Consider the following 17,410-nt stretch of genomic DNA (forward strand, 5'->3'; position numbering starts at 1 on the left):
ATTTTCTTTTAGGATTCTATCTAGTCAGTGTAGGCCCCGTGAATCATTATATGGATGCACAAAGCATACAAAGTGCAGTAAACTCGCTTTCTGAGCCTTGTCACACACCATTCTGTTTAGTTCTTCATTGTAGGCCTATCATCAATTATATTTGGTTTGTGCCAAATCATTCAAGTTCAGCTGTTTTGTTGTCTACTTACTGTAGGTGAAAACCACAAAGGTGTATGGGAGCAGACCAACCTCATAACATTGAATGGGTTGTTAGCTGCCATCTGTCACTTTTCTGGTGGACATTGGCTTGCGGCTTGTCCATCTTCCTGGAATGTGGGGATTGGAGCTACACAATTATCTGTAAAAAGATAAAGTAGGCCTAGTAATGTTGCACAGTAATGTTGTAATGTTGCCTACTGGTTAGGGCTTTGGGCTTGTAACCAAAGGGTTGCCGGTTCGATCCCCAACTAGTAGGAAAAATGTGGGCTGGGGAAGTGGTTGAGCACTGCTCTCCCATGCCCACATCCACGGCTGAAGTGCCTTTAAGCAAGGCACCTAAACCCTGCCCCCACTGCTCCCCGAGCGCCAAGGCAGGCAAGGCAGCTCACTGCTCTCGGTTACTGTGTGGTTCACCTTACTTGTGGGTCACGGCCCCTCTACCATGGGTGCCTGTGCCATGGCCATTGCCCTGTCTTACTGCAGGGGTCCACCAGGGCACTAGATGTCCCTATCTCGTCTTGTGTGTCTTACAGGCTTCCTGATTGTTACACCTGGGCCCTGGTGTACCTTTATAGGCTAGCCTGTGGGAGTGTCCTGTCTCTTCCCCGCTCACTTCGCTAGTGAGAGCTGTCTGGGTGGCTTGACTGCAGCAGGCCCAAGTGATGGCTGAGGCATCTTCTGCTTTTGTTTTGTTACTTTTTTTTTGTAAATAAATTATTCTCTTATTAACGCTAACCCCTCGAGTTGTCTTGAGCCAGATCGTGACAAAGAGCACTTGTTTATGGTGAATAAATTCAATTCAAATAACGATGTAGCAGCAGATTAATCAACATCTCTAGCACACAGTGGCGAACCGTGCGTTCAGTGGTTAGGGCTTCGATGATGACTATTTTTTGACAAAAATAATAATAGGGGGGCGTTACGGGGGAGATTTTTCTTTACATTTCAGCGTTAAAATGTGTGCAATTTCCCAGCATTTCATGGTGGGGGGAAAAGTTTTCTCTCTCTTACGCGAGTCTGTGTAGCATCTTCGTTACACAAACAATTAATGCTCCAATTGCTTATTATGACCGCCGTGCAGCGAAGCGGCGGTCATATAGGTTTAGTCAGATTTTTTTTTTTTTTTTTCTTTTTCGCATATCCAAATTTCCGTCAAGGATTCCCGGGACACTGTAAGACCGGGGTACACGAAACTTGGTGGGCATGTAACCCCACATGGATAGCATGGAACCTCCTGTTTTCATTTTGATCTGTAGCTGGACTGGACCCCCCGAAAGGAGGGTAGGGCAGACACAGTTTTCTGTGAATATCGTAGGGTTTTCGTTTAGGAGGACCATTTTTTTTTTGTATGTTGATCTCAAAGGGCCATGTCAACCCATTCCATAACCACTCATTTCATGTATAGCGCCACCTAGTTAAACACAAAAAAGTAAAAATGAGGTGTTGTAATCGCAGGTATCTGTGACCTAACATAGTCAAAACTTCACGAAATTGGAAGTGTAGGATCATTATGACACCCTCTGAATGCACGCCAAGTTTCATGGAATTCCGTTCATGGGGGGGCCACACAATAAATTAATTTATGTTACTATACACCAACTGGCCTGTAGGTGGCCGGAGACAGTTTTCTGTGAATATCTTGAGAACTGTAGGGCCTAGGAGGTCCACCTTTTTTTGTATGTTGGTCTTAAGAGGGCCTGTCAACCCATCCCATTACCACTTATTTCATGTATAGCACCACCTAGTTAAAAATTAAAAAGCAAAACATTAGGTGTTTTCATCACAATATCTCTGGCTGACATGGTCAAAACTGCACGAAATTGAAAGTGTAGGATCATTATGACACCCTCCGAATGCATGCCAAGTTTCGTGGACTTTCTTTCATGGGGGGCCTTACAATGAAATAATTTATGTGTACATTTAGTGACCGTACACCATCAAGGATTCCCGGGACACTGAAAGACCGGGGTATACGAAACTTGGTGGGCATGTAACCCCACATGGATAGCATGGAACCATCGGTTTTCGTTTTGATCTGTAGCCCCCCCGCTGGACTGGACCCCCGAAAGGAGGGTAGGGCAGACACAGTTTTCTGTGAATATCTTGAGAACCGTAGGGCCTAGGATGACCAATTTTTTGCGTATGTTTGCCTCCAGGGGACATGTAAACCCATTCCATATGCACACACCCACCCACACACCCACACAAACATAAACATAAACATGTACACGCACACATGCACACAATTCAAGAATTTCTCAGAATTATGAACAGGCAAGATGGGGGTGGGGTTGTATAAAATGTATATTACATGTGAAATCTATGAACTAATCATGTTTTGGTACTTGTTGTCTAGCAGATACCAGTGAGAATTGAGTGTGCATAATGCAATTCAGTGAGACAGTTAGAATCATATGCCTTTCAGCGTGACTTATTTTTGTGGAAAACATGTGCTGGACTGGGCGGCGGTCATATTTTGTACCGCTCTGCGGTACATCTAGTTGGTTAACAGATCATCCTCAGCAGCAAAGTAGGCTGCTAGGCTATTTATTTACCACCCATATTCAAAAGTACATTATAAACTGCTGCCTGCTGCTGTCCAGTAAAGACGTGCAATTTAGTCCATGTCATGAAAGTGAACACCAAGTGTACTCAAGTATGGGTTCCAGACTACTTTGAAATATTTAGGCTATCGGTTGCCTAATTTATGTTCATGACTCGCACGCCATTTAGAAGTTTAATCTGACATCAGCAAACTTGCTTCAGACTCCTCCATGTGGCTCTCCTATTTAGCTGTAGCTTTAACGTTAACGTTACAGTGCAACTGTTCTGCCGCGCTGCTCTGATTACTCATGTGGAACTACAGTAGGCTATCCTACAGTGTTTGCCAAACGCGGTAGGCCTACACTATGAGAAAATGTCTCAACAGAAAATTAACAAAAAATGTCACAGCAAACCACCATGCTATTAAACATAAAAGTCACCAGATGTATTGCCGTATATCTATGTGTGTTGCCCTAATGCTGCTAGCTACTGATTGTTGGCTATTTTAGAATCTGATTTTTTTTTTTATTGAAACAAAGTGAAGTACAGAGGTAAATTAACACAGTTACCTTCAAAAGTGAATAAACATAAGAATGCTCAATAGAAAATACAAAGAAAATATACAAGAATGAGACATTAAAACAAAATAATGATATAGAGAATAAAGAAATAAGCATAAATAATACATATAATAATACATAAAAAGGCTGTCTTTATTCCTCTTTAAAAAGGTTTCGGTAAATCTTTATCATTTTCTCACTTTTTTTTACAAATAATTAGTGCTAAAGTTTGCATGTATATATTGAGTTCACAAATAAAAGCTTCCAGATTTGGGGGCTTTTTAATACATCTGCATTTATGAATATGGAATTTCCCTAATAAAATAAACAAGTTTAAAATAAAATCGATATTAGGGTCAGAGTGCTTAAAGTACAAAATAACATTCTTATATGTTATTTCAATGTTTTTCTTCAATTTATTTAATCTCTCCAAACCAGTCCAAAACTTAACTGAGTGCGTGCAACTGAAAAACACATGAGACAAAGATTCAGGCTCTGTATTGCAAAAGGTGCATTTACCATCAATATCTAAAAATTTAGAGAGAAGAACATTGGTAGAGTAAATATTATGAAGAATCCTAATATGTAGGCTACTTCTTTTATTTTATTATTTATGCAATATTTGTGAGGTAACAACCAGGCTGTTTGCCACCAGAAGTCTGAAAATATACTGTTCCAGTAGGCTTTCCCTCTAGGGGAGATTTTTCTCTTTTCACATAATGTATTGCGTATGTTTGTTGTTGCATTCCGAACTGAAAATGTTAATACCGTTAATCATCAGAGGAGGGTTAAGTCTCAACGATTCTTGATAGCTGAGGTGACATTTCATCAAAAATGATAGCCCAACAGGAATAGCTTTGAATACAGAGTTTTATTCTCTACTTGTAACTGGAAAAGATTTGGTATCAAGGAATCGTTCATAGCTCAGCAGTGTTCCATCAGTGTCAAAAAGATCATTAACATAAACAACACCTTTATCAATCCAATTTTGCTTAAATAAAGATTTATTACTTACTGTTATGTTTTCATTATTCCATATAATTGTTTTATGTGGTGAAAAGTTATGGGAGTAACATAACTTCCAAGCTAAGAGCTTGTTGATAAAATTAAGAGAGTTTTATCGGGAGTTTGGGGAGACTAAAGTTACAAGAGAGTAAGAAGTGAAGACCTCCTAACCTCATAAAAGTATTGTATGGAATAAAAAAACAAATTGATTGTGGAGCTTTGAGACATTCCTTTATCCATTTAACCTTAAATGTATTATTTAAGTCAATGAAATTTAACAATTCAAATCCTCCTTCTTTTCTGGGTCCTGACAGTACATCTTCCTTAAGTAAGTGTTTCTTATTTTTCCATGTGAAATTAACAAGCATTTTGTTGATTTCTTTAAGGTTTGAGTCCTGAACAAATAAGGCAGGATATACCAGTCTTGAAATACCTTCAGCCTTGGTTAACAGAATTCTTCCCTGAATAGATAGATCACGTTGAAGCCATATATTCATTATGTTTTGTGCCTTTTTCATTCTGGGGAGGAAGTTGATCTGTTGTCTTGTTACAATGTCTTTTGTCACATCAATACCCAAGTATTGCAAGTGCTTTTCTCTTCTGCATCATGCAATGTTAAAATTTCACATTTACCTATGTTAAGATGTAAACCAGAAGCCTTGGAGAATTCATTAATCAATTCTATGGCTGGTCCAATTTGATATTTATCTTTTAGAAACAAAGCAGTGTCATCAGTTGTGTTATTTGTAATTCTCTTTGAAATATAGATAGACCTTTTATGTTATAGGGCTATTTACAACCTTTAATGAAAGTAGTTCCACAGCAATCAAAAATAGAAAGGGTGAAATTGGGCAGCCTTGACGCACAGATCTGTTGACAGGGAACCTTTGGGAAGTTGTTGGATGGATCATTAAGTTTACTATTGATATCTTTGTAAAGCATTTTGACAACTGAGATAAAATAGTCTCCGAATCCCAACAACTCCAAAGCTCTAAATATGAAAGGATGTTCCACTGTTAAACGCTTTATAAAAGTCAAGAAAAATCATAACTGCCTCTGCATTCACATGCTCAGAATAATCAAGCAAATCCAAAACTAATCTTATATTGTTACTTATGTGACGGTTAGTCATGAAATCTGTTTGAGTTTCACTTATTATTTCTCCAAGGTCTTTTTTCAGACGCCTGGCAAAAATAAGTGCAAAAAGTTTATAATCTATATTGAGAAGTGTTATGGGCCTCCAGTTATCTACATACATCTTTGTTAGGTTTGGGTATCAGGTTAATCAATCCTTGTTTCATTGTTGTTGTCATTTCCTTATTATCAATACACTCTTTATACATATTCTGTCAGACACCAGACAGGACGAGGACCACAATTGCGTCACGTTCAAAAGTTTATTTAAGGGTTGGGGGTTTCAGGGGTTCCGGGGGGGGTACAGGAGTTCCAAGAGTCTGCGTGTGTGTGTTCCCCCAGTAGCCGAACAGCGAAGGCAGGAGCTGGATGATCCGGGAAGTCCTGGGGGAAACACACACACAACAGCAATTGAAACGAAGCAGCAGTACAGTCAAGGACTAGGCGGTATTCGTAGAAGAGGGACGGAAGGCAGGTCAAGATTACCGGGGCTGGAGAACACAGAAGTAGTCGAGCGGGTCCGGGATCACAGGCAAAGAGTCAGAGGCGTTTTCAATAAACAGGCAGGTAACTGGTGCTGGTTGCAGACGATCTGACAAGTGTGGACTGAAAAGCAAGGCTTTAAATAGAGGGCATGATGAGTGGTGAATGCAGTGCAGCTGGTAGGTAACGAGGGTGAGGCAGAGCAGAGCAGGAACAGGTGGAGGTCATCAGACTTCAATCAGCACGTGTTACCAGGCAGAGAGAGAGCTCATGACAGAACCCCCCCCCCTAAGGGACGGCCCCAGAAGTCCCCAAGAGTGACACCACGTCGGGAGGGCGGAGGGGAGCCGGTGGAGGGCTAGAATTCCTCCGAGCGGTCCGAGTGAACATCCTCATCCTCGGAGGGAGCTGGAGGGTCGTGGACAGAAGACGGGACAGGTACCGAGACAGGGTCAGGGTCAGGCACATGACAGGAAGCCGGGCGGGCAGGACGGTTAGGGACCCCTCTGGGGCGGCCCCTACGGATTGCAGGTTGATCAGGATGCAGACGGTGGAAGTCGGCGATGAGTGTCCGGTCCACAATCCGACTGGCTGGCACCCAGGTTCTCTCCTCAGGTCCATAGCCCTCCCAGTCGACGAGATACTGGAGGCCCCTACCTCGCCGTCTGGACCGAAGCAGGCGTCGAACGGTGTACACCAGCCCACCGTCAACGAGGCGAGGAGGAGGAGGAGGAAGCGGCACGGGGACCAGCGGGCTTTCATGCGTCGGCTTGACTTTCGAAACATGGAAAGTAGGGTGCACCCTCATGGAGGTTGGCAACTGGAGCCGGACTGCGGTTGGGCTGATGACCCTCTGGATAGGGAACGGGCCGAGGAATCGAGGTGCCAGTTTACGCGATTCCACCCGCAGTGGGAGATCCTTGGCTGACAGCCACACCTTCTGGCCAACACGGTAGGCGGGTGCCGGCGATCTTCGGCGGTTAGCCCCAGTGGCATAGCTGACAGCTGACTTGAGTAGCGTGGCACGAGCTTGTGACCAGGTACGACGGCAACGGCGGGCATAGGCGAGGGCAGACGGGCAGGACACATCTCCTTCCTGGCTGGGGAACAGGGGGGGCTGGTAGCCATACACACACTGGAAAGGTGACATACCAGTGGCAGAGCAGGTGAGGGAGTTGTGAGCATACTCTATCCACATCAGTTGTTGTGCCCAAGCCTGGGGTTTGCGAGAAACCATGCACCGCAGCGCCTTCTCCAGCTCCTGGTTTGCCCGCTCGGATTGACCATTGGACTGGGGGTGGAACCCAGAGGTGAGACTCACTGTGGCCCCTAGAAGACGGCAGAACTCCTTCCAGAATGTAGAGGTAAATTGCGGGCCTCGGTCAGAGACAACATCCCTGGGCAGCCCGTGTAGACGGAAGACATGATCAAGAACAGCCTGGGCAGTCTCTCTGGCAGATGGCAGTTTAGGGAGGGGAATGAAGTGTGCCATCTTGCTAAACCGGTCAACCACAGTGAGAATGACAGTCATCCCACCTGATGGTGGGAGGCCAGTTACAAAGTCCAAGGAGACGTGGGACCAGGGTCGTGTGGGCACAGGCAAGGGCTGGAGTAAACCAGCGGGGGGCCGAGTGGAGGACTTGTTCTGATTGCAGGTGGGGCAGGCACGGACGAATTCTCGGACATCCCTTCTCAAAGACGACCACCAAAAGCGCTGGGCAAGGAGATGGCAGGTGCGGGCGGAGCCCGGGTGGCAGGCAAGGCGGGAGTTGTGTCCCCACTGTATGACCCGGGACCTCAAATTATCTGGGACGAAGAGACGACCGTCTGGGCATGCACTGGGACTGGGATGGTCACGGAGGGCCTCTTGAATTTCCTCCTCGATATCCCAGGTCAGGGCAGCTACGACGCAGGGATCGGGCAGAATTGATGCAGGTTCCTGGGAAGGGGCGTCATCCTTATGAAACTGACGGGAGAGAGCGTCCGGCTTGGTGTTCCGAGAACCTGGGCGGTATGACAGGGTGAAGTTGAATCTGGTGAAAAACAAGGCCCAGCGGGACTGTCTGGGGTTAAGACGTTTGGCATTGCGGATGTATTCGAGGTTTTTGTGATCGGTCCAGACCAGGAACGGAACTGTGGACCCCTCCAGCCAGTGACGCCACTCCTCCAGGGCAAGCTTGACAGCCAACAGCTCACGGTTTCCAATATCATAATTGCGCTCTGCAGGTGAAAGCCGGCGAGAGAAAAATGCACAGGGGTGCAACTTGTTGTCCTCCTCTGCCCGTTGAGAGAGTATGGCCCCGACTCCCACGTCTGAGGCATCCACCTCGACAACGAACTGCCGGTCTGAATCCGGCATCTGGAGGATGGGGGCAGTGGTGAACCGGGCCTTGAGGGTATGAAAGGCTGTGTTGGCCTCTGGGGTCCAGGAAAAGGGGTGTTTGATGCTGGTCAGAGCTGTGAGGGGAGCGGCGACGGAGCTGTAGTTCCGGATGAATTTCCGGTAGAAATTGGCAAAACCGAGGAATTGCTGCAGCTTCTTCCTATTCCCCGGAACTGGCCAGGAGGTAACTGCCGAGACCTTTGCGGGGTCCATCTGGATATTGCCTTCAGCGACGATGTATCCCAGGAATGACACAGTCTGAGCATGGAACTCGCATTTCTCCGCCTTGACATAGAGAGAGTTCTCCAGGAGCCGTCGAAGAACCAGCTGGACATGACGGGTGTGTTCGGACAGAGTTCTGGAGAAAATTAAGATGTCGTCCAGGTACACGAAGACGAATTTATTCAGCATGTCCCGCAGCACATCATTCACCAGCGCCTGGAATACCGCTGGGGCGTTGGTGAGGCCAAATGGCATTACCAGGTACTCATAATGGCCGGTGTGGGTGTTGAATGCTGTCTTCCACTCGTCACCCTCCCTTACTCGCACTAGGTGGTAAGCATTTCTAAGGTCCAGTTTGGTGAAAATAGTGGATCCCTGGAGCAATTCAAAAGCAGAGGTGAGTAAAGGCAGAGGGTACCGGTTCTTCACTGTGACATCATTCAGACCTCGATAATCAATGCAGGGGCGAAGAGAACCATCTTTCTTTCCCACAAAGAAGAACCCGGCACCAGCAGGAGAGGAAGACGGGCGGATGAGTCCAGCTGCCAGGGAGTCCCTGATGTAATCCTCCATAGTTTTTCTTTCAGGAGGGGATAGTGAGTAGAGGTGACCTTTGGGTGGAGCAGTCCCAGGGAGGAGATCAATGGCACAGTCGTACGGACGGTGTGGGGGCAGAGATGTGGCTTTGGTCTTGTTGAACACCTCTCGGAGGCCATGGTAACATTCAGGGACATTAGAAATGTCGTGGGCAATGCTGGGGGGTACTGAGCCGGGGGGCAGCGAGGCAGCACGCAAACAGGTCAGGTGGCAGGCATTTCCCCACTCTTTCACAGTTCCGGAGGCCCAATCGAGGTGAGGATTGTGGAGACGGAGCCAAGGGTAGCCCAGGATTAGGGGTTGGCCTGGAGAGCTGAGCAGGTGGAAGCGGATGGTCTCTCGGTGGTTTCCTGACACCATCATTGAGATGGGGGCTGTGATGCTGGTAACTGTGCCAATTGCGTGACCGTCCAGGGCCCGGGCTGGAACAGGAGTGGACAAGCGATGGCTTTCCAAGCCCAGCTGACGAGCAAGTCCTGTGTCAATAATGTTTGCTTCTGCGCCAGAGTCCACCAGGGCTGCCAGGGTGTGGGTGGAATCAGACAGGTGAAGACAGACTTGGATGAGGGGTTTACGGCTGATGGAGGGCTGAATGTTCATTGAGCTCATCCGGATTCCTCCTACATCTGGTGAGCTCCGGCTTTTGCTGGACAGGTGGCGACTCGATGACCATCACCACCACAGTACAGGCACAAGTTGGAGGTGATGCGTCGCTGGCGCTCTGCAGGGGTTAGGGAGGTGCGGCCGATCTCCATCGGTTCAGACTGGTCCGGCTGGCTAGATGGTGTGGCAGGTGCGGACAGAAGGGCAGTTGGGACACTCCGTGTGCTGGTGGATGGACTCTGGCGCCCTCTCTCATGACGGCGGGCCTGGATCCTGCGGTCGATGCGGACAGCCAGAGCAATGGCTTCATCAAGAGTGGGGGGTTGATCATGGGAAACCAGCTCGTCCTTTATGTAGTCCGCCAGGCTGTGGAGGAAAGCATCCACCAATGCTTCCATGTTCCAGGAGCTCCGACTTGCCACGGTTCGAAAGTCGATGGAGTAATCCGCAACAGTCCTTCTGCCTTGGCGAATACTCATCAGGATCCGAGATGCCTCGGCTATTGTGGATTCCAAATCGAATACCTTGAGCATCTCCTCTGCGAATAGGTTGAAGGTTGCACATGCTGGGGTCTGGCGCTCGAACTCCGCCGTTCCCCAGAGTCGAGCTCGGCCCGTCAGGTGAGTGATCACGTAACCGACCCTCGCCCCTTCAGTGGCAAAAGTCCTGGGTTGCAGGGTAAACTGGACACGGCAGCTCGTCAGGAACGCCCGTACCTGGGTTGGGTCGCCGCTGAACCGCTCTGGATTGCCGATCCTGGGTTCTGGGACTCCGGCAGCCACGGTAGCAGTGGACTGGGCAGGAGACTCGGGTGCTGGGCCGGTGAGCAGGCTGGCTGGGGCTGGGCCGGTGGGAGCAGGCAGAGAAGAAAGGTTGGTGAGAAGTTGAATGATCATTGCAAGTTGTTGCTGTTGCTGCTGGAACTGCTGACGCTGGCTCAAGCCGGCTTGAAGTAGGGAGGCAATGTCAGCAGTGTTGCGGTTTACCTCTCTCTCTGTCTCTTCCAGGCGTTGCATGGCGGTGGGTGGTTCTGGTTCGTCGGTTTCCATGCTGGTTCGACCGTGCGCTGGGTCCATGTTTGGTCAGATCGTACTGTCAGACACCAGACAGGACGAGGACCACAATTGCGTCACGTTCAAAAGTTTATTTAAGGGTTGGGGGTTTCAGGGGTTCCGGGGGGGGTACAGGAGTTCCAAGAGTCTGCGTGTGTGTGTTCCCCCAGTAGCCGAACAGCGAAGGCAGGAGCTGGATGATCCGGGAAGTCCTGGGGGAAACACACACACAACAGCAATTGAAACGAAGCAGCAGTACAGTCAAGGACTAGGCGGTATTCGTAGAAGAGGGACGGAAGGCAGGTCAAGATTACCGGGGCTGGAGAACACAGAAGTAGTCGAGCGGGTCCGGGATCACAGGCAAAGAGTCAGAGGCGTTTTCAATAAACAGGCAGGTAACTGGTGCTGGTTGCAGACGATCTGACAAGTGTGGACTGAAAAGCAAGGCTTTAAATAGAGGGCATGATGAGTGGTGAATGCAGTGCAGCTGGTAGGTAACGAGGGTGAGGCAGAGCAGAGCAGGAACAGGTGGAGGTCATCAGACTTCAATCAGCACGTGTTACCAGGCAGAGAGAGAGCTCATGACATATTCATAATAGGAGATTCAATAATATCCCAGAAAAAAACATAAAACTCTGTGGATAAACCATCAATCCCTGGAGATTTACCAGATTTCATATGATTTAGTGCTTCCAGCAACTCAGAGTTTGAGATGGGTTGGTCGCAATTCAATCTGAAATGGTCTGAGATGGTAGGTATAAATTCTCTGATATTGTTTAAGAATTCTTCACATTGTTCTGTTTCAAATTTGGATTTATAAAGTTCTCTGTAAAAAGAGCTTACGTAATCGGCTATATCTTTGGGATTAGTATTGAGGTTATCATTTATTTTTAAAGCAGACATACTATTCCTTTTTCGGTTACGCTTTTCTTTTCACCATTTTCTAACCATCTCGCCCTTGATCGAATGAAGGCACCTTTAGCTGCACTGACATATAAATCATCTATTTCCATTTGAAGTTGCATTAGTCTAGCCTGTTCAGAGTCTGACAGATTATCCTTATTCAATAAAGGTTCCAAATTATTCATAATTTCTCTTTCTCTTTGATTACTGGCCTTTTTTATGTCTTTACTGCGCTTAATAGCAATGTCTCGTACCTTAAATTTAAAGTACTCCCATTTCTGTATACTATTTAATTCATTACGGTTGAAAACGTCTTGGGCTAATATTTTAACTGATGACTGAAAATCCCTATCTTTAATTAAGTTATTATTTAACTTCCAGTATCCTTTTATGTTTTTAGCAATGGTTTTGGAACCAGTCAACTGTATAGTCACCAGCTTATGATCAGATAATGGGGCATATGAGTGAGACACTTCAGAAACAAACTGCAGGCAAGATGTCGAGGTTAACCATAAATCTATTCTAGATTGATGCCTGCACCTGGCATTACACCAAGTAAATTCTTTACTATCAGGGTTAAAGAACCGCCATACCACTAGAGATAGCTTTTCACTTAAATAAATTTTCTCTTACCGCTTTCACACCTTTAACGACTCCGGCAAGAAAAAACCTTGCGTGTACACACAGAGGTGTAACCCATAGGGCTAGTCCACACGTACGAAACCGATCTTTTTTTCCTCCGTCTTCCCTGAAACCGCATCAAGAATATTTGCGTCCAAACGGATCCATCTCAACACGACTCAACAAGTTACTTCATACCCCAGGCCTATAGGTGGCACTGTTTCTTTACAGAAATTGACCAAAGTTTGTGTGCTTTACAAACAGACAGAATAGGCTATGACAAAATGGCTAGTGCAAGGAAACCAGAATTGTTTGTGTGGACTGATGGTGAACTGTCAACTGTAAAACTAATAAACTTTATTTTACGGTTTGTGAAGGGTGCAGTCCCGTCCTTTATTTGGCTAACGCAGGTAGGCCTACTAATCACCTTTACTTTCTTTGGTTGTAGGATAGTCCGTGATTCACATTAGTTTTGGCTATCACCGCAATTAGGCTACTAAACGCAAGGCTTACCCAAGTTCTAGGGTATTCTGTCGCCACATTTATAATATTGCTATAAAACCTTCGTTAGTAACAGTCAATACATTTGCCTGCATCAAATCAAATCGCGCATTTGCATTCAGTGTGCTACCAGCTTAACGTGAGTTCTAAGCGTCTTTGTATGCTTATATCTGATTTCACTCGACTGTGAATGCATGTATATATGTTGTAAGACATGTAAAATAAATGAATGACACTGGCACTACGCACAAATTAATGTAGCCTAAACTTACACTGCACTTTCCTAATAACTTAAGTTCTCTCGCGTCACTGACAGTAGCTAGAATGCATTAAAAAACACCGGGGAAAAACAGTGTTCAGTCCACCAAGTCATAAGCTATCGGCGCTGCGCAGCACCAGTTGTGATATTTATCTTACGGAGTGTAATCGTAGATAATGTCACGTATGAAAACTAGTATTGTTAGGCAATACTATAAGTGCAAGTCTAGGGCAGCTGAGGTGTGGCGATGACATCATCGATACGCAAGCAGGATGTGCGGTTTCGCTGTCTAAACGAATTCAAACGGGCTACGGTTTCAGATTTCTCCACTCTGGGACCAGGTTTCAGAAAAGTGCGGTTTTGGGCAGTGCGTTTACAGGATTCGTTTGGACGCTCGGCCAAGACGAAGCAAAACCTCTGCGTTTAACCTAAAAAGCGTCTCCGTGTGGACGGGTGTAACCGGCTAAATGTGCTGTAGTGCATATGCCAGACCAGTCGATGCCGCCGCTGTGCAGAAGCTTCACGACAATTTCGCGTGAATCGCGTAGAAGAAAACATTGTTGAAACAGTTTGTTAAGCCAGAGAATGTCTAATAAGTGCGCTGGTTAAGCCGTCGCATGAAATAAGGAGACTACAGACAATTCGGTTTTCAATTCAACTGTTAAACTAATAAAGTTCATTTTCAAGGTATGTGACTGCTATGTGAAATTTCAAATACTTAGCCTACGCATTGCATTAGGTCTGAGCACCACTGGAGAAAACACTAACATGCAGTAAGCTAATGTTTAACTAAGTTAAGCTAACGTGTGCTTCTAACTTAGCCACTAAAGGCTGATAGGCTACATTGTGCACATAAATCATGACAGGGTAAAGAAAAACATTTTAATATGATAAATAAATGGTTTGGTTTGTTTTGACAAGCAACATGTCAGGTCGAGTGCCGTGGCTGAGTTGAGAGGTGGGGCTGTGTCGTCATAAAGTTGCCGGCTTCGCACCTACAGGCGTCTACACGGCGAAAGTTAGCCGGCGGTTTCAAAAGTTCCCACTTCGGAAGCCGGTTTCAAAAGCTATCGGTTTCAGTCTCCTAAACTGCCGGCGTCGTGTACATGCAAGGCGTAACCGTTAACAAAACCTCACCGGTTTCACAAAAACCGGCGTTGTGTGCATGGCCCCTAAGACTTCACCTGAGAATCTGTTAAACATGAGTGCAACACCTGCTGAATGATTTGAAGCATGACAAAAATAAGCCTGATCTCCCTATTGAGCTTTCCAGAATGAAATGTCTTTTTCGCATGAGTGTGATTCTTGTAAGAAAATAATGTTGGCATTTGTTTTTCTGATAAAGAGGAATATTGCCTTGCGCTTAATATTATTGCGTATAGCCTACCTACATTGACTGAAATCATTTTTAATGAACTGAATTTAAAATCATTAACATGACAAACTTAAAAAATAAAAAATAAGGTATACTGTATTAGAAAAAGAAAAAAAAACGATAAGACTGTAGCCTAATTGGCTAAAAACGACTGACGACAAAGTGCAAGCAGTTAAGTTACGGCTGTCTGAGCAAGATATGAAAATTGAAGAAGCAGAACGCTACAGTCGACGTTGGAATCTAAGACTTCACAATCTCCCTGAAAAAAACAACGAAACTTCCGATGACTTAAGACAGCAGATTTACGGGATTTTAGGGGAAATAGCTCCAGATGAAAAAAACAAGATGGATATCCTCATCGACACAATTCATAGAGTTGGAAACCATAGAGAAAATGGAGGTGCACGTCCTGTGTTAATCCAGTTCTCCTTGCGCACCTTTAGGCAGAAAATGGAGAGCTTCACTGAAGGCCAAAGTGTTGGCAGATCACAACTTGCGTATGGCTGAGGATCTGACATATTGGGAGAGACAGTGTCGTAATAAACTTTGGCCTCTTGTTGACAAGGCACGTAAAGAGGGGAAAAAGACGACTTGGCGAGGACCTGATGTCATCATCGAGGGGAAAAGATTCGCTGTAGAAACAATCAAGGAACCTGTTTAATCAACCTTGTCTTTATAGGCTTTCTACTCTCTTCAATCGTTCTATTCATGAGTACCGTAAAACTCCAAATAATAGCCCGGGCTTTTATTTTCCCAAATCGCCAAACTGCACCGGCTAGTATTAGAGACAGGAGACAGGCCTTTAATTCCCTTTACACAAAACTTTTCCTCTGCAAAGATGGAAAATATTATAGAATTAATTATTTCAAACACACTGAATGTCTACCTATATGACTAGGTTATCTGATGACAATTACGGATCATCATTCATTTAGTGTTGAGATGTTGTTCATTGAGGGAGATACAGTAAGATCCAAATAGCGGGGATAGCCAGAACAGATGAAACACGTTTTAATTAAACATAATTTACAAAGAGATTGTATCACACTGAAAGCTCATATTTTGTCACTAGCAAATAGCCTATATCGGTACTTTGTCAAATACAGTTGCATTATCAGCCCTGACCAAAACCGTTCAGGAATTATTTATGCAAAAGTGGAACGTGCTTAATGTTTCATTCTCCCTCCTTTTCAGCATGAATGAAGCGGCATGAGAGCATTAACCATATCGTTTCTCCCGTTTTGTATTTGCCAAATTTGCCTACATTCAAATCATAGCCTAGCCTACTTCCAGGCGCATTGGAACATATTTTTGACCATTGGGTGCTGAATAACAAAATAATCATGGATGTCCGACGATTTCTCCCCCAGCATATGATTCGAATTTAGACAGCTAAATACGCCATTTCAGCGCCGTGTATGAGTAGGTCTAAGAGTGAGAAGTTTTATAATGCCCTGGGCAGCCACATTCCACTGCAACTATGCGCATCACTTGCCACTCCGACTCATCAATAAAAACTGTGCGCGCACACACCAGTCCCATAGAAGCGCACTTGACTTTACATCATTAACCTATTTCAGTATACCTGTATAGCCAGAGAATGTCTAGACGGGCTCTGATATAGCCTAGTCTAAGGTAAATTCCTTTTCTGACTTCTTTCTCTTTATCGCCATGGCATTTACAATAATTAAGAATAACGTTCGCAAACCGTTCTGGTTTTGTTGCCAGCATAAAAACAAGCTTACCATCGGCCTATCAGCAAATTTTAAACACAAGGGATGAATTGAACGATGACGAAGTCGGATAGTTCATATTGAAAAAAAGTTATACAATTTGGAACTCTAGCTTTTCCCCACCGCAGTCTTTCAATGCCATCTAATCATAACGTGCGCAGTCTTCGCCATACTTAAGCCCAAATCACACCCAAGATTTGAGACAAGATTAGCAGCAACTTTATGAAACATTCCTTGCAACGGTGACCAGACATGGTGAATGCTTTGCGACGGCTTGAAACGACGTGCAACATCTAATTTACACTACTGTAACCTCCTTTCTGTAACGGTTTCGTGTCATTGCGAATCTTAGGTGTGAATTGGGCTTTAAACAGACGATATGACTGGTTTTAGAAGATTAAAGGAGAATTCCGGTGTGATATTGACCTAAAGTGTATCGAAACATGATACCGAGTGTGAACGTATGTCTCATAGCCCATCTCGGCTTGTCCCCTGCACTCCAAAATCTGGCGCTAGTTAGCCGATGCTACCAACATCTTTTTCAATAGTGGTGCTTCGGCATCGGGCTAGCCATGCAAATAAATCACTGTTTTACACCCATTTACGAGGCTCAATGTATCTCCACACTTCATTGGTAGACTTCCGAGGGCCCTGACATTTAAAACGAGACATTGAGAACTTTGAAAAAGCACTGGTAGTTTACTTACAAGACGATTTATACAGACAGTATCTTCACGAAGTTTAGCATTTGCAGCCATCTTGAATTTAGTCGAGCAACGAGTAAACGACGGAATCAGATTCCAAAAATAATTCAGTGGAAATGCATGGATTCCAGTTGCTGCTACTGGAAGAAACTGGAATCCATGCATTTCCACTGAATTATTTTTGGAATCTGATCCCTTATCATACCTGTTCATTCTTACTCGTTGCTCGACTTATCGTGACTAAATTCAAGATGGCTGCAAACGTTAAACTTCGTGAAGATACTGTCTGTATAAATCGTCTTGTAAGTAAACTACCAGTGCTTTTTCAAAGTTCTCAATGTCTCGTTTTAAATGTCAGGGCCCTAGGAAGTCTACCAATGAAGTGGAGATACATTGAGCCTCGTAAATGGGTGTAAAACAGTGATTTATTTGCATGGCTAGCCCGATGCCGAAGCACCACTACTGAAAAAGTTGTTGGTAGCATCGGCTAACTAGCGCCAGATTTTGGAGTGCAGGGGACA

This window comes from Alosa sapidissima, chromosome 20 (assembly GCF_018492685.1).
Source record: "Alosa sapidissima isolate fAloSap1 chromosome 20, fAloSap1.pri, whole genome shotgun sequence".
In the NCBI taxonomy this organism is placed as follows: domain Eukaryota; kingdom Metazoa; phylum Chordata; class Actinopteri; order Clupeiformes; family Clupeidae; genus Alosa; species Alosa sapidissima.